This window comes from Suricata suricatta, chromosome 5, assembly GCF_006229205.1.
Source record: "Suricata suricatta isolate VVHF042 chromosome 5, meerkat_22Aug2017_6uvM2_HiC, whole genome shotgun sequence".
Lineage (NCBI taxonomy): Eukaryota > Metazoa > Chordata > Mammalia > Carnivora > Herpestidae > Suricata > Suricata suricatta.
The window spans coordinates 123,180,946-123,203,701 of NC_043704.1; the positions used below are offsets into that span (position 1 = coordinate 123,180,946).

Here is a 22,756-nt window from a genome sequence, read left to right on the forward strand (position 1 = left end):
CAACACACACACATAGTTGATACTTGTGTGCACTAAAATTAGAGACCTAAGAAAGCAGAACACTGAAGACACAGACATAATACCCTCCAAGCAAATAAGCTACATTGTTTAGGAAAACCTGAGGTAGTGATGAGTGTCACCACTGCAAATACACACTGACCTCTCTGTTTTGGCTGAAGATAAAAGGGGTCAGGTCGACTTATAAATGAGAGTGGAGACAAAGAGCTCTTCTGACTCTGCTTCCATTTTGGAAGCCATCACACTGATTTGGGTTCTCATCTCAGTGTGGAATGTGTGTTCTTTGGGGCAGATTTTACCACTTCCCAGGTATAGGCATATGCTTGGTTGTTGGTTAGGTATGTGTGACTCAGTGAATTAACTAACCCAGTGAGATCAGGATCTCAGAGTAAGTCATTGCCATCTCCACTACGGTACGGTTGGGGGAGGAAGTTAGCCTTATTAACTCTGGTCTTTGGGAACTGCCCAAGTTTCCCTGATGGTTCATCACTCACTCCAGCCAGCTCTTGTAAGGTAGGCAGTGCCCCTTCATTAATGCCACCCCTATGGCGGGGGACTGTCAGTACGCCAGGAACCCAGCATCCTGTCAAGGTTTCGGATCAAGTCTGGTTTTGAAAAGAGCAAAGAGAACAACATAATTTAAAAATCAAAGAAATTCATTTTAGTAGTAAAAGGTTAACAGCCTTTAGGAGGAACAATTTTTAATCACCCTCGTCTAGACTCTATCACTGGAATCACCAGCCGCCGAGTGAAATATGGCCCAACTGCCGCCACCAAACAGCTCCTAAAGACTGTTGTATTTAATCATGTCTGTGCACCACTTATGGATTTTCATTATGATTCCCGATGCTGTTGCGCTGGGTAAAATATTAATATCCATAGTAATGATGCATGAAGCTTGGAGTGTAATTTCTTCACTCTTCTTGTCTGATATTAAATTGTTACCACTTTATCATTTGTGTAGAACTGCACGTTTCAATTAATCTTTCCATATCAGCAGCCCTGATTAATATAGATCATGATTCATAAGCTTATCGTCACTATAGTTTTAACAGATCATTTATAAAGATCTTAAATTTCAGGGTCTGGGAGGTGCAGCTGCTGTGTCCAATGTGCCTCTTTATTCTCTGTTCCAACAGTACTGCTATACACCGGCTGTCACCTCCTGTTGAATAATTAATTTCAGGAAACAAAATTTACCCAAGAAAAAAAAATAACAGAATGAGGGGATGGCGATTGGCAGGGTAATGGGCAATGTTTGTTCACCTCTCCATGCCCAGCCCAGATGTCGCCTGCTCTTCATTGGTCAGAACCGCGGCTCTGGGGGATTAGCCACAGGTGTGTATGGGCTTCTGCCGGCTTGCAGGGGACAGTCCCGGCCAGCACAGCCATCCCAGGACAGTTGCTGAGGTTTGCGACAGCATTGGATAACTTCCCAGGCAGCTGCTGCTGCTCCAATGAATCTACAGACCTCATCAGACCTGGCACGGTGCCTGGGGGCTCACTCTGGTCCTGGAATACACAGTTTAAGCTGTGTGCTCAGGGTAGGGTCAGGGTGAGCTGGGGAATTTTATCAACACCAGAACTGCTCAGGGCTTGAGCCAGAGAGTTCTTTGGCCCCCGGAGACAGTGCCCAGCGTGGAGAGCCTAAGGAGCCACTGCAGGCACTTCTTCACTGCCCTGCCTCTCCACCAACCTGAGGCCAGAACAGGCCCATGCAGAAGCCCCAAGAGAACAGCCCTCTTGTTGGAACAGAACAAAGGGGAGCAGGAAATACAGCAGAGCTTACTGACTTTCTCGGTTCTGCATCCAAAGCTTAATTCTTATGGCTCAAACTTCTCAAAGGCTGCATGTACATAGGTAAACACCTGGAATTTAAAAACAAACAAGCAAAAAATAATATTTTGGTAACTAGTAACTAAAATGGTAACATTTTGTTAAAATTTTGAATATTTTGTTTCAGCCTCAATCTAATCATGTGACTAACCTATTCTGAGTAAACTGGTACTCTTTGTTTTGATCAGGGTTCTCCCTGAAGACTCCGGGACAAAACCTAAAGAACAAGTAGTGTATTTGGGAGACGATCCTAGGTAACATCATTAAGGGAGCGAGGAAGTGAGGCAGGAAGGGGAGGCAGCCGGTGGTGTCTGCATTATTCAGGAAGTCACCACCATGAGTAACAAACGGCAAGCTCTGGAAGCCCGGGAAGAACATGCTTCAGCGACAGCGCAGTGATGGGGGTAAGGACGCCGAGTCATTTATTTACCAAGTCCCTATATGCTATGGGAAGGGCCGAGTTCTGAGGCATTCACTTTCCCACCCTCACTCTAGACTTGCCCTGTGTGTGAGCAAAGTGACTTCTGCAGCCAGAAATAAACACTCTCCAGTGGAAAGTACAATGCATTCCTAGTAAGCGACTTGACATGTATGGCTAAGAGCCAAGGGAATGTCACCAGAGCCAGAAGCATTTTTTACAGCCATCCTCTAAGCCCATGCATTTGTTCACTCATTAATTCAAGAAGTGTTCAGAGATGTTTTCTTATCTATCACTCTCTAGACAAGGGATAGTGGTTACTGAAAAAGTCCACTAAAGCTGCGAAGCTTAAAAAAAATTGCAGAAGCATATCTTACATGTTTTATTTTGACTAAAACCTACAAATGTCTATTTATTCATGATTAATTTGATGTTGGACCACATCCTTTTAAAGTACATACAGTCCTGGTGCTCGACCTTCCCTTTCTTGTACAAACCACCCATAGAAATTCATCACCCCTGATTTCCAGTTTCTATTAAGTACAGCAAGAACTTAGTCATTTTTGAAGCGGTCTAAGTACAGAAACTTTCTAGATGTTTATGATTTTTCCCTAGTCTTTTATAGTGTTTTTTTCCTCACATCTAATTCAACAGCTATTTTTCAGTGACTTACGCTTATTGAGTCCAAAGCATTCAATTTAATGTTCAAAGAAGCAACAATTCTTCTTTTTACACTTATCATCAGTTTATGTAACATTTAATTCAATTTCATGGTTACAATATTAAGCACAACTGCCACATAGATTTATGAACAAAGACAATTAACCCTGGGTAAGGTACAGCTTGACTAGTGGAGGCCCAAACACATGGGCCCCCTGTTGGTGAGCGATGTTACTGCATGCCGGGCAAATTCACATTAATTAACTCATTTGATCCTCCTAATAACCTAGAGTGAGAGACTTGTTACACCCACTTTACAGAAGATTTGGAGGCATAGTTGGCTCAGGGTTATACAGCCAGCTTTAAGTGACAGATCTCAAGTTTCTAACTCAGGAGTATGACTCCAGAGCCCAAGCTCTTAACCACAGTGCCCCACTGCCCTGTCTAGAGAGCGGCCTTTAGTGGGTAGCCATGATTTATCTTCTCTACGGTGACGTTCTTCAAATTGAGAGGGTCCCTTAATGATAGGGACACCCAAGCCACAGAGATCAAACAGCACAGTCCTGGGTGAGCCAGGACACCTGGCTAAATAGGCATGAGTTTATTGTGTTATGGGCATTGGCCAAAGGAAACTGTTAGTTGGGGGGGATTTAAGTAGGGACTAGTTAAGGGAGTTTCAATGGGTGGGAGTCAAGGGGAGCACAGACATATACGCTTCATGAGACAGAAGCTTCCAGATCGAGTGGAAATAAAGCATGTGTACCTTAGTGATAAAGTACGAGAAGGGTAATATGAAGGTGCCAAAATACATGTGAATTAAAGTGTTATGAGAGTTCAAAGTAGGGAGAACCTCTTTTCAACTCAGGAATCCAGGAAGTCTTTACAGAGAACATGGCATTTCGCTGGCTATCGAATGTGGGTCGGATTTGGCGTTGTAAAGGACAGGACAGTCGGGGTGGAGGGAAAAAAGCAAAGACAAAGAGATGAGAAGCCAAGGGTTAAGAATGTTAAAGGATGCTAAGTAATTGTGTTTGCTTGCTGGAGAGGGAGTGATCGATAACTACCCACAGTAAAGAGGCAGGACTAGAGGGTGCAACCAGGTTACAAGCTAATTTTGGATTTACGTGGTCATGAGTAGTGAACCGGGGTATGTTTCTGCGCTGGAGGACACAAGAGGCAGCAGATCCTGGCCTGGCACCTAGGAGTGAAGACTTTGGAGCCAGGCTTCCTGGTTTTCCTTCCCTTGCCCTTTCCCCTGTGACCTGAGACAAGTCACAGCCCAAGGTCTCAGGTGTTGCATTTGTAATATGGAGATAATAATGGTACCTGCCTCTTAGGGTCATGCAAATTAGTTTATCATCTGTAATGTGCCTATAATGGTACACAGAGTAAGGGCTTTGTAAGTATTAGCTATTATTAGTATCACTGAAATTGAACACTGAGGAACACTCTCTCCTCAGCTGGTGGCAAAGGGAAGAGAGAGAAACAAGCGGTGAGGGTCTAAGTGGGTGAGCAAGGCCATAGAGACAAAATCTGTGCTACTTAAAACTGGTAGGGGATTTTGAACCTTCTCTTTCCCCACAGCCAGCCTTTCTGGTTGCTCAGCTTCTGGGGTCCCCTGCATGCCTCCCAGCCAAGAATCTCACCCAGCGTACTTTTCCCAACAGTGCACTCAGCCACCTTGCTGCCCATCTATGACCTCACCACTTCTGTGAAGATAGAAATGAATGCTGCCACCCTTCTTCAAGAAAGACCCTTCTTTCCCAGAGCCTCCATCAGAATTAAACACTGCCAAGTGTTTAACCTCATAGTGTATTTTACAATTTACAACACATTTACCTACTGAGTGTCAACTTTGCCCTGTTCCCTTTTATGTGTTCAGTGCTCAGTATGGTGCTTGGAAGAAAGTGGCTAGTTGGGGAATGTCTGTGAATGAACAAACAAATTAATGAATGTGTTTTATCTTTCTTTTCTAACAAAATGACCTGGTCCAAAGACTTAGAAAGAAGTCTGATCCATAGCAGTTATTTAGTAAACGGTGCTAGAGCTTCTTACATAATTCTACTCTACCACCGCTCAGACTGCCTTGCCTAGAAGCTGGTGCAGGGATGGGGGAGGGGAGGTACCTGGGGGAAGGGCGTGGGTCCTCTTCCTGGGTGAGTCCCTGATTATTGCAGAGGAAGTACATGATTTATGTCCATTCAATCAAATTGATTGAGCTTTTAGATACATCTGATCTATGTTCAATGGAGGTTAACAAATTTGATGGTAATTGATGGCCCCATCTCTGCACTGAACCTTTTATTTCTTCATCAGATACCTCTACCTATAATTCTGGCCTCGCAGTGTGGAATGTGACCAGATAGACCCCAGCATTGGGCCACTCCTTCTTCTGCCCCTAAGGATCAATTACCTGGACACACTGCTTTGCTATCACATCAGAGCCTTCACTGGGTTAATGAGGTTGTAGAGACAGCCTTATTGGTGATCTACTGTCTCATACCAGAATGGCCATTATCTTGGAGATAACAGGACTGCTTTAAGAATTGGTTTTCTATTTATAAAGTGGGGGAAATTATATCTAATTTATAGGCAATGGCAAATATGCTAATTAGAAGTTTTGGGGTTTTTTTTCCCAAAAATAAATCATTTCAAAAGTAACCCTACATCAAAAACCATAAAACCCCCAGAAATAAATCTAACCAAAGAGGCGAAAAATCTATACACTGAAAACTATAGAAAGCTTATTAAAGAAATTGAAGATAAACACAAAAAATGGAAAATATTCCATGTTCCTGGGTAGGAGGAACAAATATTGTTAAAATGTCAGTATTACACAAAGCAATATACACACTCAATGCAATCCCTATCAAAATAAGACCAGCATTCTTCACAGAGCTAGAACAAACAATCCTAAAATTTGTATGGAACCAGAAAAAAACCTTATAGCCAAAGCAATCTTGAAAAAGAAAACCAAAGCTGAAGGCATTACAATCCCAGACTTTAAGCGGTATTACAAAGCTGTAATCATCATGACAGTATGATACTGGCACAAGAACAGACACTCAGATCAATAGAACAGAACAGAGAACCCAGAAATGGACCCACAAATGTATGGCCAACTAATCCTCATCAAACCAGGAAAGAATATTCAATGGAATAAAGACAGTCCCTTCAGCGAGTGGTGCTGGGAAAATTGGGCAGTGACATTAAGAATGAACTTGGACCAGTTTCTTATCCCATATACAAAAATAAACTCAAAATGGATGAAACACCTAAATCTAAGACAGGAAGCCATCAAAATCCTTGAGGAGAAAGCAGGCAAAAACCTCTTTGACGTTGGCCACAGGTCTCAACAGGTCGCTGGAGGCAAGGGAAACAAAAGCAAAACTGAACTATTGGGACCTCATCAAAATAAAGGACTTCTGCACAGAGATGGAAACAATCAGAAAAACTGAAAGGCAACAGATGGAATGGGAGAAGGTATTCACAAATGACATATCAGATAAAGGGTTGGTATCCAAATCTATAAAGAACTTATCAAACTCAACACCCAAACAACAAATAATCCAGTGAAGAAATGGGCAAAAGACATGAATAGACACTTCTCCAAAGATGACATCCAGATGGCCAACTGACACATGAAAAAATGCTCAACATAATTCACCATCAGAGAAATACAAATCAAAACCACAATGAGATACCACCTCACAACCGTCAGAATGGCAAACATTAACAACTCAGGCAACAGCAGATGTTGGCAAGGATGCAGAGACAGAGGATCTCTTTTGCTCGGCTGGTGGGAGTGCAAATGGGTACACTCTGGAAAACAGTATGGAGGCTCCTCAAAAAAGTAAAAATAGAAATAGCTATGACCCAGCAATTGCACTACTAGGTATCTATCCAAGGGATACAGGTATGCTGTTTCGAAGGGGCACATGCACCCCAGTATTTATAGCAGCACTATCAACAGTAACCCAAATGTCCATCGATGGGTGAATGCATAAAGAAGATGTGGTATACACACATACACAGACAATGGAGTATTACTCAACAACAACAACAACAACAACAAAAGCTTGCCATTTCCAACAACATGGATGGAACTAGAGGGTAGTATGCTAAGTGAAATTAGTCAGAGAAAGACAAATATCATATGACTTCACTCATATGAGGACTTTAAGATACAAACAGATGAACATAGGGAAAGGAAGCAAAAACTCAAAACAGGGAGGGAGACAAAAACATAAGAGACTCATAAATATAGAGAACAAACAGAGGGTTATTGGAGGGGTTGTTGGGGGTGATGGGCTAAATGGGTAAGGGGCATTAAGGAATCTATTCCTGAAATCATTGTTGTACTATAATATTAACTAACTTGGATGTAAATTTAAAAAATAAATTTTTAAAAATCTATGATAATAAAAAGTAACCCTAGATAGTGCAATTATTATTTAAATCAACTTCCTAAAAAACTCTAGTTTCTCCCCTCTTTGGCCACACCCCTTAGAGTATGATACTGTAGTTTTCATTAATTAGTGTTTTATTAATTCAAAATTTCCAAAGCCTGAATGAGTAAAAATTCTGAATCCTAGAGGTTTCTGTTCACATGCAGACTAAATGAGCTGGAGAAAAGGGGTGCTAGAATAAGTGACATAGGGTATGACGGGTTTGGGGAGACTTGGGGTCTTAGTTCTGGCCATTTCTTCCTCATGTGAGAAGAATGGACTAGGTCATCTCTAGCTTCTCCTTCCTCTGTGTTAGGAGAGTAATTTTTGCTTTACACGTATGTAGGAAAACTGGAAAGGTTTGTTTTTTTTTTTTTAACCCTTGTTTCAATTTATTTTTTTCAGTAAAGTAAGCATTTGTCTGAGCTGTGATTATACTATTGTTTGCTTGGTAAGTCCATTTTGGATTTATGGGGAAGTATTTCTAGACCTCAACCCAACCTGACACATGAGACACCATAAAAGCCACAGCCCACTACTGTGAAATGCAAATAGCTACTGATGTTCAAAGCGATGCTCCAGGACACGCATCCCTGTCCACACCTCTTTCTGCTCTGAATACTGCCTGACACCATATTTATACTCCATCTCTCTTTTATGGATTAGAGATAAGATAGTGGCTATAGTCCGACATTCTGGCCAGAGTCCTAGGAACACTGAAATCCTGCCCTGCCTTTCCACCTTCACCACAGGGACTGGACAGAAACCACAGTACCTCCTTATTAGTTAGGAAGCACCAGTCCTGCTAAATTCAAGTCTCCTTTGTGAAGCTCAGTTGAAGAACTTTTTGGCTACAAAAATGAGAAAATAAGTAGGCAGCAAGCTTAAGATGGGCCTTGGATCTCCTATCTAAACAACAGTTAAGAAAAAGGATAGACTCACAAAGATGGCTGGCTTGCCCAAGGAGGCAGTGCTTGGATCTGAGGAAAGAATGCAGATAGGCGCTGGCCTCTGAAGCACAGTAATCCCACCAACCAGGAACAGGGTCCAATCAGATAAGCCTATCAGGTGGGCAACTTCTCCTCTTTTATGGAGAAGCTTTAACACAGTGAACCAAGGGGCAGAATGTAGAAGTGAGTTGAAGGGTCCTTCCCCACACATTCCCCAGTGTTCATGCCTGAGTCTCCACTTTCCCAAATGGATTTTAACTGGCTCTTACTTCTGACTCAGAGCCTCCTTCCTGGTTCCACTTTCTCACTGCCCCTCGGTAGGTGCTCTGGCTGGGTCAACCCCATGCACTAAGGTTGTTTTAGCTTTTCATCTACCAGTCATGAGATAGGCAACATAAAAGTGAAGATTCATTGGTGCCTGAAACAGGATTTTAAGAGACGTTTAATAGCTATATGTGACTTTGGGAAAGTTAAACCACATTTGAGAATTTGTGTGTGCCTCTGAGTGAATGTGTGGAAAGAGTGAATATTTACTTTTTAAAAATGAGAGTATCACTTGACACAAATAAGAATACTATAGCAACTATGAAAGTTTCATGATTGAGAGAACAATTCTCATTTGTTTTCAATGCCCTAGGATAAATCAGAGCCAATTTATCTACATTCCAGGCAAGTCTGAATTTCTTCACCCTCTCTCCTCCTACTTAAAAGACACCCAACCTCAAGCCCATCAAACTCCAGACCATTTGGGTCTTTTAGAGTTATAATTTTGCTTCTTTATGTCTTTATTGCTCCTTTGATAGAGAAATTGAAAAAAAGAAAAAGATATGAAGGAGAACAACAAAAAGCTATAATTATGAAGATTCAATTTAATTTTAAAGCTTGTGGACAGAAAAGAAGAAGCCAGAAAAGAAGGAACCAAATTAATTTAGCAGGGAAGCATTGCATGAAATATTGTTGAAGTTTAATAACCATGCAAAGACAGATGATATGTGTGGAAAAATTAGTTGTAGGACCTCATAATAGTCTATTAATATTTCCTACAGGCGCAAAACCCTTTCCTGAATAATTGTGACAAAGTAATCTTTTGAAAAAGAGTGAGCTGAAAAAAAGAATCTTCAAAAGGAGACAGTGATGATGAAGGCGCTAGAAGGAGAAGGAGACTCTGTGTCAGTCGGGGAATCTGAGGGGGTGTGTGCTCCAACTCACCGTGCCAGACAAGAGAGATAAAGCCTTGTGGAGGGCATACATACACACGCACATCTGCACCATAAAGAGCAGGGGAAACAAACTGTGGTTTTTAGACATACCTGTCTTTTCCTAAGTCTTCACTTAATATTCCTGCCCACAAGGTCAACATTATTGAGCTCCCCGTCAGGCAGACGACAGAGGTGAGATGCACAACAATGGAGTGACTGGGTGCAGGGGCCCCCCACAGGATTCAGGCGGTGAAGGGAACTGGAGGTCCTGCCTCGGGCAGGGGGGTGGGCCCGACGGCCTCCTCATAGCCCAGAGAAATGGATTCTCTTCTGGCTTTGTTTTCCTACAGAGGCTGAACCCTGCTTCTGATTTTACAAAATCTGAGCTCCCCAAAGCACAGCACCTGAATTCCTTTATTCTCATCTAACAGAAAGGGTAATTATTCTGTATGCCCAAATTCCAGAGGATTCTGTTCTAGTGGGAACTCAGTAGATACTTGTAGACAGAACTGCAAAAGGAGAAAGGGGGAAAGGAAAGGGACTAATATTTAAATTAGTATTTAAGTATTTAAGCTAATAACTAATATTTGTTAGCAACCTGCAATGTTCCAATGCATTATAAGGCATTAATTTCTCTAATCCTCAAAACAAACTTGCAAAGCAGTTGATATCATGCCCATTTTACAGAACAAAAGAGGCTTCCAGTTTCCTGTGCACCAGGTAACTGGTTGAACAAAAGTCAGACCAAACATATTGCCTCTAGAAGGTCTGGTTTGCTCCCATCCTTTCCCTGCCGAAGTCTCTCCCACCACCTCACTGACTCACAGAGGCTGGAATCTTGGTCCCAGTTGTTAAAGCTACTTCTGTCCAAGGAAATGGCTCATAGTGAATTCCTGCCCTACTGAGCATATTCCTGCCCTAATTCAGACTCTCTGCTGCAAAGCTACTCATGATCTGTGTTATCTAGGACAAGGGCTATGAGCAACAAGTTCATGCAAGTCTGTAGGAGTGATCACTCACTTCTCCCAGAGTAACAAAATCATGGAGAAGCCAGGATATGAATACATGAGATCAAATAGTTGACTATCCAGCAGGAAAACTTTAGAAGGGCGTAATGGATGGGGTTGGGGACCATTAGGTTATAGCTCTCATCTTTTAGATGAGAGATATGTATACTTTTAGGGAACAAAACTGTTCGTCTAGGTTTCCATATGCAGGATAGGTCAATGTTCTCTTTTGGTTTAGACATACTAAACCAAAATATGCATGCATGGCTGGGACAGAGGTACACGTATCAGGGCATTATTGGGGGCACACAATGACCATGGCTCACATAGTGCAAGACTGTGGAAGGTATTTTACAAAATATAGATTTATTTGATGGGATCATTGTCAGCACAAAATTTTAGTTTTCTCTTCATTTGCTCCCTATGACAGGCCACACCAAGATCCACCCTGACAAACTTGAATGCTTCGGTAAGTTATTCTCAGCTCCTAACAGCAGAGAACGGTGGCAGGGGACTAATCTTGAAATAGAATAGGACTGTACTTGCAGCTCAGGAGTTACCAAAAGCTTCATTTGAGGCTCCTTTTCCCATCCCCCTCTTCCCAGAAATACTAAGGCCCTTGCTAAGAATATAGAAAACAAGGTAGGCCCCCATTTCAGGGGTGTCCCCACAAATCAAGAATTCACTGCTTCAGGCCAAAGACAGGGAGCTCCCACTATGAATGAGGACCCCCAGAAGCCAGCCGAAATCCCATGGTGCACGGGTGTGTAATAAAGCTTGAGCTTCTATCATAAGCTTCTAGCACTTAAGAATTTCTCCTACTGATAAGTTTTCCTATATTCTACTTCTTTATAAAAATTATTTTAGTCATATAGTATCACCATTAGGAATAGCATATTTGAGCAGACTGCCAGTTTCATTTACAGAATTCTATATAATTCATTCATTCCACAAATACTAAATCCTGTGCCTGGTGAAGGTTAAAAAAGAAGGAATAATGCACAGCTTCTCAGTTTCAGGGTTATCTACTGAGGAGCTAAGATTATATTCAGAAAATTAGACCTAAGTGACTAGGATTTTCCAACCCTAAAATTCCTTGTGACTTTATATTACTGTACCACAATACACATGTTAACTTATAAATATAATAACCCTTCTGCTTTTCCTTATTTTCATTCATTAGTCATGACCATTTTTAAATTTTGAAAATTGAAAGCCAGATAGTTTAGCATTTGTATTTTATAGACTCCCTACCTAAGTCATAGGTACATAGCCTGCAAATATCCCAAGTCTCACAAATTTCTGAAGGCACACAAGCACTTCAACTGTGCTCACCTTGACATGCGAAGTTGCAACCAAGCTGTCCTAAACTGATAACACCGCCTGGTGGTTGGAGCAGGGAACAGTAACTCTGCACAATTTTCATTCAATCTCTTTCCCTGCTTCCTCCCTCTTCTTACCCATCTGGACATTGTGCACATGCAGAATATGCCCTTTTCTCTCTCACTGTTCCCTTGGGATTTATCATTAGCTAGTTTGTTTACACATATCCTGATACAAAATATCAGGAAACATTTTTCACACATATATACCAACGTCTGCTTTAACAGCATTCCTCATTCTGTTTCCCTGTTGGAAAGGCCTCCACCTCAATTCTCATCATCCTCTCCACTAATTTTCTCTTTCAATCTTCTTTGACCTACAAGAGAGCCAAGAATCTTCCCCTTGTTATATAATTGTTTATATGAAGCTATTTCTGCTGATCTATCTCCACCAAGAGAAAAGAAACTGAAGAGCTAACCGTCAGGTACAAATCAAAGCCAAGTGCAGTACTTAATACCTTAGCCACGTCTGTTCCTCCTGCCTGGAGAGCCCTCCCTCTCCTCCTCATTTCCCTCAACCTTTCTGTTTTGCAGCCTGACCTCTTCTAGGAAGCTCTGCTTTCTCCAGACCCTCTTCTTCCCTGACACCCTATAGTTAGTCAATGTATTCATTTCCTAGGACTGCCTTGACAAACTACTAGAAACTGAGTGACTTCAAACCAAAGTTTATTTTCTCACAATTAGGGAGGCCCGAAGTCCAAATTCAAGGTGTTGGCAACCCATGCTCTTGCTTTTTCTTTTTTTCCTTTGCTCATTTGTTTAGTTTCTTAAATTCCACATGAGTGAAATTACATGGTATTTGTCTTTCTCTGACTGGCTTATATCTCTTAGCATTACACTCCCTAGCTCCATCCATGTCATTGAAAATAGCAAGATTTCATTCCTTTTATAGCTGAATAATATTCCATTGTGTGTGTGTCTATGTACATGTATACACGTACATAGTCACACACATACCACCTATGCTTTATCCATTCTATAGCTGTCTAATGATGGACACTTGGGCTGCTTCATAATTTGGCTATTAAACATGTTCTATAAACATAGGCTGCATGTATCTCTTTGAATTAGTGCTTTTGTATTTGGGGGTAAATACCCCCTAGTGTGACTACCAGATAGTAGGGTAGTTCTATTTTTAATTTTTTGAGGAACCTCCATTTTGTTTTCCATAGTGGCTGCACCAGTTTGCATTCCCACCAACGGTGTGAGAAGGTTCCTTTTCCGTGCATCTTCACCAACACTTGCTATTCTCGTGTTGTTGATTTTAGCCATTCCAGACAGATGTGAGGGGATATCACATTGTACTTTTGATTTGGATTTCCCTGATGATGAGTGACGTTGAGCATCTTTTCATGTGTCTGTTGGCCGTCTGGATGCTTTTTTTAGAGAACTGTCTATTCATGTCATCTGCCCATTTTTTAATTGGATTATTTGCTTCTTGGTGTTAAGTTGTTTAATTACTTTATATATTTTGGATGCTAACCTCTTCTCAGGTATGTCATTTGCAAATATCTTTTCCCGTTTCATAGGTTACCCCTTAGTTTTGCTGATTCTTTCCTTTGCTGTGCAAAAACTTTTTATTTTTATGTAGTCCTAGTGGTTTATTTTTGCTTTTATCTCCCATGCCTCAGGAGACATATCTAGAAAAATCTTGCTATGGCTGATGTCAGAGACATTACTGCCTATGCTCTCTTCTAGGATATTTATGGTTTCAGGTATCACATTTAGGTCTTCAAACCATTTTGAGTTTATTTTTGTATATAGTGAAGCCATGCTTTCCCTGAAGGTTCTAGGAGCTAACCCCTTCTTGCTTCTTTCCCTGTCATTCCTTGCTTGTGGCAGCATAATTCCAGTCCCTGCCTATGGATATTCACATGGCCTTACTCCTCTTTTCTGTGTCTCCCTGTCCTCTCTTCTTCTAAGGACACCAGTCCTTGGATTTAGAGCCCAATGTTACCTAGTATCATCTTATCTCAAACTTTACCATCATTACCTCTGCAAAAACCATTATTCCAAAAAAGGTCACATTCCAAAGTTCTGGTGTATTTGAATTTTGAGGAGTATAACCCACTGTAGTCTTACACTGTTTGGTTTTATGTTTCAGTTTGCCTTGTCTTCAAAATAAAATTGCCATTAAAGATATACTTTTAACCTACCATAGCAACTAAAGCAGAGTACACACTAATTTTAATAGAGATGGGATTTTGAGAAATTTCTCCTACACTTTAAGGAATATGCAGGACTTTCTTTTTTTAGTGCATTTACTAAGAATATTTTAAATTGGTTTCTTATATATAATGAAATCCGTCTCCTTAAAAGTTGCCTTCATTACTTTGTGGGTTTTACCTCCTATAACTAGATGTTTCCCTCAATAGGTCTCATACTTTTGTACTCTGGGAATTTAAAACATCTTCCTTGTAATGAAGACTATAACCCATATGTGCCATCTCAGAAAATGTCAGTCTAAACCAGCCACCGTCACTGAGACTCAGAGACAATGTCTTGGAGGGTCTCCCACTTTCCAGCCCCTGAGTCTATAATTCTTGTTTATTTCATTGCCACAACCCTCACCTCCATCTTAGCGACCCTCATCATCCAATGCTTGATGGAAACGAAGACTAAAGCAATGCTACAATGCTCTGAGACATACTAAGTACTTTTAAACAGGAGCTCTGAACTAGAAAGTCACATCAGCTCTGCCCTTCTAACTCCCATTTGTCCTCCAAGACTCAGCTCAAGTGTCCGTCTGTTCTGTAAACACTCCCTGATTCCTACAGATAGAAGCTATTTCCTTCTCTTCTGTGATCCTCTTGTATATGGATTTGTGCCCTAGCAGTCAATACACACTCCTCATTGATAGGCCATTGTGTCTGTGTCTGTCTTTTCCACCAGTCCCTAAGGTCCATGAATGCAAAGGTAGTATATTATGCTCACTTGTACCGTTAATGTTTGCTGCACACAGAAAGGTTGAAAGTTGAAGCCTTGTCTCTAAGTATCTTTATATGTAATCCCCCAAGTATACCAGTGATATAACTATTACTTAAAGTTCATAGCCAAGCCATGGCTGAGCAGGATCCTAAACAAGACAATTGTTCCTGTGCATTGGAGGCTGTAATAAAGTAAAGCCAATAATTATTTCTAAAACACATTCAAATAGGCAAAAAAAAAAAAGGAAAGAAAAAGAATAGAAATAACTAGAAGAAAACAGTAAATATACAGACCCAAAAGTAAGAATAAGACCAATGTACAGAGATTTTGTTTCAACTTGGAAGTTTCCCCCATCCCCAGAAGCACCATCCAAATATGGAAAGATCTATAAAGTAGGAGGACCCTGTGTTCAATTCACTGCTTGAGCACTCACTACCTGTGTGAACTTGAACAATTACACTTAACTTCTCTAAGTCTCAATATTTTCATCTGTAAAGTGAGAATAATAAAAACTTCACCCAACTGTTTTAACGATTAAATAAGATATTGTTTATGCAATGACAAGCATAGTGCCTGGTTGCTATAGACTAAATTCTTATATCCTCCCCAAAATTCATATGTTGAAGTACCAATACCCAGTGTGATGGTATTGGGAAGTAAAGCTTTTGGGAGATGATTAGATCATAAGGGTGGATCCCTCATGAATTGAATTAGTGCCTTTATAAAAGAGACCTCAAGAACACTCTCACCCCTTCTGCCATATGAGGATACAACAAGAATGCGGTTGTCTGTGAATTAGGAAGTAAACCTTCACCAAACAAATCTGCTGGTGGCTTGATCTTGGACTTCCCAACCTCCAGAACTATGAGAGATAACTGCCTATTGTTTAAGCACCCAGTCTATGGTACTTCTGTTATAGCAGTCCAAAGTGACTAAGATACTGGCTCATAGTGGATGTACAACAAATGGTAACCATGGATGTTTCATCGGTGATGAACCATGAGTAGGCTCCAGTGCTTCAGGGAGAACAGATAAAAACTTTGTCATAAGCACTGTTAGGAAGTATTTCCTTTCTATGAGGTGGTATAGTCCTGAGTTGTATTAGAACTATTACTGGGGCATAGCACCAAATTTGCATTTTTATATAGCACATCAAAGATTTTTTTTCCAGGAATCTCCTTAGAATTCTAAGGTTTAACCATAAGTCAATGAATGATAAAATCTTCAGGTCTTATGCATTCAAAAGTTAGAATTGTAGCCTAGAATAACATCCCATCTGGATACTCATTTACTAAGATTAAATGAGGATTTCACTAATATTAACCAGAATCTGCTAGTCACTGGAGATAAACCATATTGGACACTGTCCTAAGAAGCCCAGTATCTAGGTGAAGGGAAAAGAGAATGTACTATTCTCACATTAAGTGCCTCAAAGTGCCTTTACCTGCCCTTCATGGTTTTGCTACCCAGAACACAACTTTCCTGCTTCTACTCTAAACTCTGTGATTTCAATGGGAGCTGCTATCATTACAGATTTCACCTTTATGTCAATTAGGGTTTTTGTCTGACAAAACATCTCAAAACTCAGAGGCTTAAAGCAACAACCATTTATGTAGTTTAGGATTTTGTGGGTTGACATTTTGGTCTGGATTCATCTAATGGTTCATCTGGTCTCAACTAGGCATAAAGACAGTACTCATAACTCACACTCAGCAGCTCTGCTCCCTGTGGTTAGCTGGTTCTCAGAGTAATGGGGCTGACTGGGTCAGGTGTCTCTCACTATCATGCAGGCTAGCCCAGACTTATTCACATGGAAGTGGCAGGTCTCAGAGAGAGAAGGGAAGTAAGTATGCATGGTCTTTTGACACCTAGGCTTGGAATGGACACAGCATCACTTCTGCTGCATTCTGCTGACACTAAAGCAAGGGACAAAGCCAGCCAAGATTTACTGTATGGGTAAATAAACTCTATCCCTTGATGGGAGGAGCTACACAGTCACAGGGAGGAGTGAAAGGTCATGACCACTTCCACAATCAGCCACAACCTTCCTGGCTAAATTGAAGAGCAGATGCCCAGGCTGAACCAATCATAATACTTTCCTTCCCCACTTCTAGCCTCATTTTCTTGGCCCAGGGATGGACATCTGATAACTGCTGTATTAATCAGATATTCTTCCTAGGACTTTTACCTTTGGGGTCAGCCCAAGTAACAGTTTGTCTCTTATGGGAAAAACAAAACACTAGAGCTATCAACAATGTGTTTACCTACCCAAGAAAGCTCACCTTTGATGTGGAAGAATCCATCATCAAATTAACTCAACATTTACAGAGCAGCAGCGGCAAAGAAAAGTGAATTCAAATATGCCAGTCTTAGGGTTGAATTCCTTGAGACCCACAAGCCCCCTGCTTTTTCCATGATTACACTGCCTTCTATTCAGTTGTCTTTCTGAGCCAAACTAAGTTCTGCCACTTACAGACAAGAGGCAAAACATGAGGCACAATATCTCAGAGGAGGCAAAAACCATGTCCAACTGAAGGAAGACAAGGCCAGTCAAATGGAAAAGCAAGTAAATGAGCCAGAGAGGTACAGATTTTGGAAAAGTAGAGGTTTCAGGAAGAAATTTTCAATACAAGAAATATAATAATAGTAAATAAATAGGAGTAAATGATAACCATCTCTGAAGCACATGAACTAATTTGCTGAGGGGTTTTAGAGGAAGAAGAGGGGAAAAAAGACTGGAAAAGCACTTGGATCAGACTCTGGAGGGTCTTTATGCTATAATAAGGAATTTAACATTTTGAGCAGGGAATGTCATAGTCAAAGAAGAGTCTGGGGAAGATCAATCTGGAGACAGCTCATATGACAGATTTAAAGAACAGAAATCAAATGGGGAGATAAAGCCTGGGAAAAAGAAGCCTTGAACTAGAACTACAGAAGCGGGTAAGAAACAAGGAACGTGCAAGAAGGAAGCAAAGTCCAGGACCAGGACTTGGAAACAGATGGAATATATTGACCCTGGACGATGAGATGAACAGCAGGAGATGCTTACTACAGGCTAGAAAGCCAAGTGTTTCACTGGAGACAGGGGATACTTATGATGGCAGAAAAATTTACATGAGACATTCAGCAGGTGCTTGTGGTCAGACAGGTGTTTGTGAGTTCTCAGTTACCAAATATCAGTGGAGGATCCCAGGAACACCACGAGGCATATAAATGTCTCAAGGCATTCTAAGGAGGATTGAATTCTTAGGAGGATTGTTGAAACACCACGAACAAAAGAGGTCTACAGGGAGATGTCCCTTCTATCCTCACAAACTGGCAAGACATGTGGGGAGGGGGATGGTTTTATTTCTACATAAATGATTGAAAATGAGAGAGAGGGCAAATCAGTCTTGGAGTAGACTCCGAGTCCCCTACCCACAAACCTGGGCCCTCTCCCGGGCCTGCAGCTCCCTTTCTTTTTGCTTCCACCTTGCAATTAATTTGTGGCTACTGTTTTTTCACACAATCAGAAAAAACTCAACATGTGTATTTTTCAAGTCAGGAGCCATATTCAAATCACTATCAGAGCAGTTACAAAATACTTTAATACCTCCGACCAGACCAATGGTAGCAGTGTGAAGGAAATCCTTTGGCGGGAATAGAAGAACATGATTCACTAAGATTTAAAGCCGAGCCCTGCCTCTTAGCAAGGTTTATGTCAGCACTCCCAGCTTGGAGAAGGAGCAGATTCCTGGAGCAACTGGATGCCAACAGGGAGATGTCTGCATGGGAGAGGCTGGGAGGCAGGTGGGGGTACCAAAAGCCACATTGGCCAGGCAGAAATGGAATTCTTGGCTTTAATGTTCCTTTTGCCTGCCTATTTTCATCTTTATAGAACAGCCCCTTCCCTGTCCTTCCCAATTCCCCATTTTCTTTTCTTTTTTCCTTTCTTTAAATGCAGTCTAATCCCGAGTATGAACTGATGTAGTTTGTGTGTTAGGGGGGAAAAAAATCTCTCTCTTTTTCTGCCTTTTTTTTTCCTTCTTCTTCCCCTGGCCCAGTTCATTATTTTTCTTTCTTGTCACTCAGTGTGATAGGTTGAACAGAAGTGCACAGATGAGCACTGAAAACGGTGTCACAAGGCCTTAATCTAGTCTTTAATGCCTGACTTCAGAGATGTCATTTATCTTCTAACTGCAGCAGGCATCCACCAACTTTATCTCTAATAATATATTGATGGATTAAAAGGGTCGGGCAGGAGACCGGGCTGGAAAAATTGCTTATTGACATCAAAATACAGTGCCCTCAACCTGATAAACATGGAGGGCTCGTGTATCTCCCAGAATAGTTGGCGTAGCTATAATTTTTTTTCTAACATGTTTCCCCCAGGTTCATGGGGTGGTCCAGTAAAATAAACAAATACTAAACATTATTTCTATGCTGACATGGCCAGGGAACACACAAGATATTTTAGGAACACATTTTTAATGTCAGATTTGTAAGTATACCTCCCTTATTTACGACATGTTATAGCCTATACGATGACAACTTGAAACCGGCACCTATAGTCTTGGCAGCATTCAAATATTCTTCATGCAGTTTGCTGGAGCAAAAGCTCCCGCAAGTACCTGATTATGCTTTTGGAGGGCCAGTAACGCAAGGCTATTTCAGCAGAGAGATGAGGCCAGTAATCTCAGAATGTAAATGAAGAGAGCCTTTGGAAAGATTTCCTTTGTTTATTGTTCTCTTCATTTCATTGTTTGGTTGGCAGCTACACGTTTCAACTCCTCTTCCCACCCACCCTGTAGGCTCTGCCTACGCAAGTGAATTTTAGAATAAACCAAAAAATAGTTAGTGGCCTGCAAACTCCGACTTAGTGGGTAGTTCCTAAATGGACTCTTCAAAATTACCTATTGTTGGACTGAATTATGTCTATTTTTTTTTCTTACCTTAGAAATTAGTTTGCATCTAAAGATACTCTGGGAATGTATTATTTTTTCATCTCATAAGTAGCAATGTTGTTGACTTTCACCTGATTTTCAAATCAAAGTGACTTCTTCAGCTCAACTTCCTTTGTTTGGAAAAGAAGCTCTAAACATACCTTCTAGGAGGAGGGAAGTGACCTTATTTTAGTATTTTTTTAATTGCTTCATAATATTATTTTCTGAGTACAAAGGTAATGTCATAGAGGTTGTCTGACAGACATGCTTTTAAAGGAGATTTGCAGAAATGACATAGTATTCCAGCATTTTATAAATTTTGTAGTAAATGTTTTCATGTTGTACTCCTGCTGATGACCAGAGCCCCTTCCATGTGACTGCCTGAGCCAGGATCCTGGATGTCAGCGTCTGACACTAGAGGTCCTACAGAGGAAACTCTCCACTGTGCAAGCAGTCCTGTGGCCAAGCTAACTGTTGTCCACAGGCTACAACTGTACAAGATCCTCTCCTGTAGCAGCGTCCCCTATAAAGGGAAAATAACACTAGCATCTGTTTCATGGAGTTGTATTAAATGTGTTCATATATATAAAGTGGTTATAGTAGTGTCTAATACATGGCAAATGTTCTGTAAATCTCACCTATTACTATTATCTTTCTCTTTAAAATTACTAGGTTTGGGGCACCTGGGTGGCTCAGTCAGTTAAGCATCTGACTTCGGCTCAGGTCATCATCTCACAATCCATGGGTTCAAGCCCCACATCGGGCTCTGTGCTGACAGCTCAGAGCCTAGAGCCTTCTCAGATTCTCTGTCTCCCTCTCTCTCTCTGTCCCTTCCCTGCTCATTTTCTGCTCAGTCTCTCAAAATAAAATAAAGACATTTAAAAAACATTTAAAAAATAAACTTACTAGGTCTGTAATAACATCTCATTCCAAAAGAAGAGTGACTTGAGAAATGTCCAGGAAAGGAGCGTATCCATTAGGCGAAAATGTGATAGAGGAGCAGCAACGGGGGGAGGGGGAGGCGGTTCTGAGGCCGGAAGGATACCAAAATGAAACGCAAAAGCTGGCAAAGTCCTAATTGTCTTTACTTATATGGTGGCAAAGCTTTGATGGCAAGGAAAGAAGACAAGAAGGTGAGCATTAATATGTACATTTTCAAAACAAAGCATCAGCATCACTTGACCACTAATATAGATTTCTTGGCCAAATGGGGTAATATATGAGGGTGGGAGTGAATGGTGTTGTTGCATAAATCCCTGATACTAAAATGATGGTCTTTAAATTCACAAGTTCTGGAACAGTTTGAGAAGAAAAACTGAATTTGGAAAGCAGAATAGAGCCCATCCCCAAATGACCTGTCAGTCTTCCTTGAATGCTGTGGAATAGACCCTGTATCTAAGAAATGCCTTCTGTATTGAGAGCACTGCAATTAGCACGAGTAGGTTGGCTACATGGACAGAATTCAAAGTGCAGAATATAAAAGCTAAGAATCCAAAACTAATCACTTAAAGACTCCTCTACACAGAAACAGTCAAAGGAAGATTAGGGATCAATGTGACTGAAGTGCAAAAGCTGAATTGGGAGTAAAAATAATAATACACACAATCTACAGGGCACTGACATTATACCAGGATCAGGTCCAGGTCTGTCCTACTCTAAAGACATGGTCTCAATTCTAACATTTATATTCCGAAGCACACTCAGGCTCTGACTGCTGGAAGCAAGGGCAAGACAGATTGCCAAGGTTCTGAGCTAGTGGGTTTTACTGGAAAGGAGGGAGGAAACTCTAAGTTTCATGTACCTACTATTTGGCCTCATATGTATGAAGATGACCCCTGGGCAGATGGTCCCCAACCTTAAAAACTCTAGAAATGTACTCCTTCCTCCTCTGTCTTCAGTTGCACCGAGGATAAAAAAAAAAATCATCAATTCTTAGTGCTGTCATCAAATGGAATCAGCCTAAGGTAAGACAATAAATAGAGGGCCCATGACCCAGAAACCCTATTAAAATATTAAAGGGTCCATCCACTCCCATGATTCACTGTCTTTACAAGAGACAGATTTTCTTCTTACAACTTGTTTAAATGTCTCTTCTTGATATATCTAAGTTCAACAATCACACTCTTATCCAACAAATTAATCTGTATGACTTGCTTTCTAATCAGTGAAAATCAAACAACCAATCAAAGAGAAGAGAAATCTAAGTCCCAGCTCATTCCAATATAGGTTTTGTTCTCATGGTCCAAAAAGAAGCCAACCTTGTGAGTTATGGGCCAAGTGCCAAGTGTTTCCACATCAATTTCAAGTCTAACCCTCACCACAACTCTGTAAAATAGGAGTTATGAGAAAACGGACTCAAAAAGGGTGGGTGACTTGCCTAAGGTCATGCAACAAATAAACAGCAACATCAAGATTCAAATCCAAGCCTCTCTGTTCATCAAGTCTGACAGGCCTAGCCACGTGTCATGTGGCATGGTATTGCAACATTTGGGATATGTATCTATATTTGGGGATATAATAAGACCACAGAAGAGGAGAAAACATCATCTTTCTTAACAATCTCTGTTTATAGAAAGAAGCACAAAGAATATGGGGGCAATATCAAAGTTCAAGGGTACCTCTATGGCTTTGCTTATGACCTCATTTAAAGCTCAGTTATTATTCCAGAATTTTCCTTGAATATAGCATTTCTTTCCCTTAAATTCAGATACACTGCCCAGGAACCCCTGATGATGCTAGAATTTTACTGTGATATCCAGATGGTCCTGTCACCATTTTCAGATGCTTCCAAGGACTCAGCTCTCCCTGTAACTAGAGGTGCCACATTCTTTTGCGTGCTCAGCGGTGTCACTGATGATAGCTCAATTATCAGAGGGTATAAATCACTCTGGAAAAATCGATCTCTTCCTACCTGATTGCACAAGTGGCCCCTTCATTGAAGCGCAAAGCACATGTGAGGGCTGGTCCTGAGGAGCAGCAGGACAGTGG

At 41.0% G+C, this 22,756-nt stretch overlaps 1 long non-coding RNA gene across 1 annotated transcript; it reads right to left on the reverse strand.

Annotated features, from left to right (window-relative positions):
* Positions 1–518: 518 nt before the first annotated feature.
* LOC115292829 lies at positions 519–22,756 on the reverse strand. The gene is made up of 3 exons (XR_003909160.1): positions 22,680–22,756; positions 1,812–1,886; positions 519–623 (listed from the first exon to the last, which is right to left on the reverse strand). It is a non-coding gene; the product is annotated as an uncharacterized LOC115292829 (long non-coding RNA).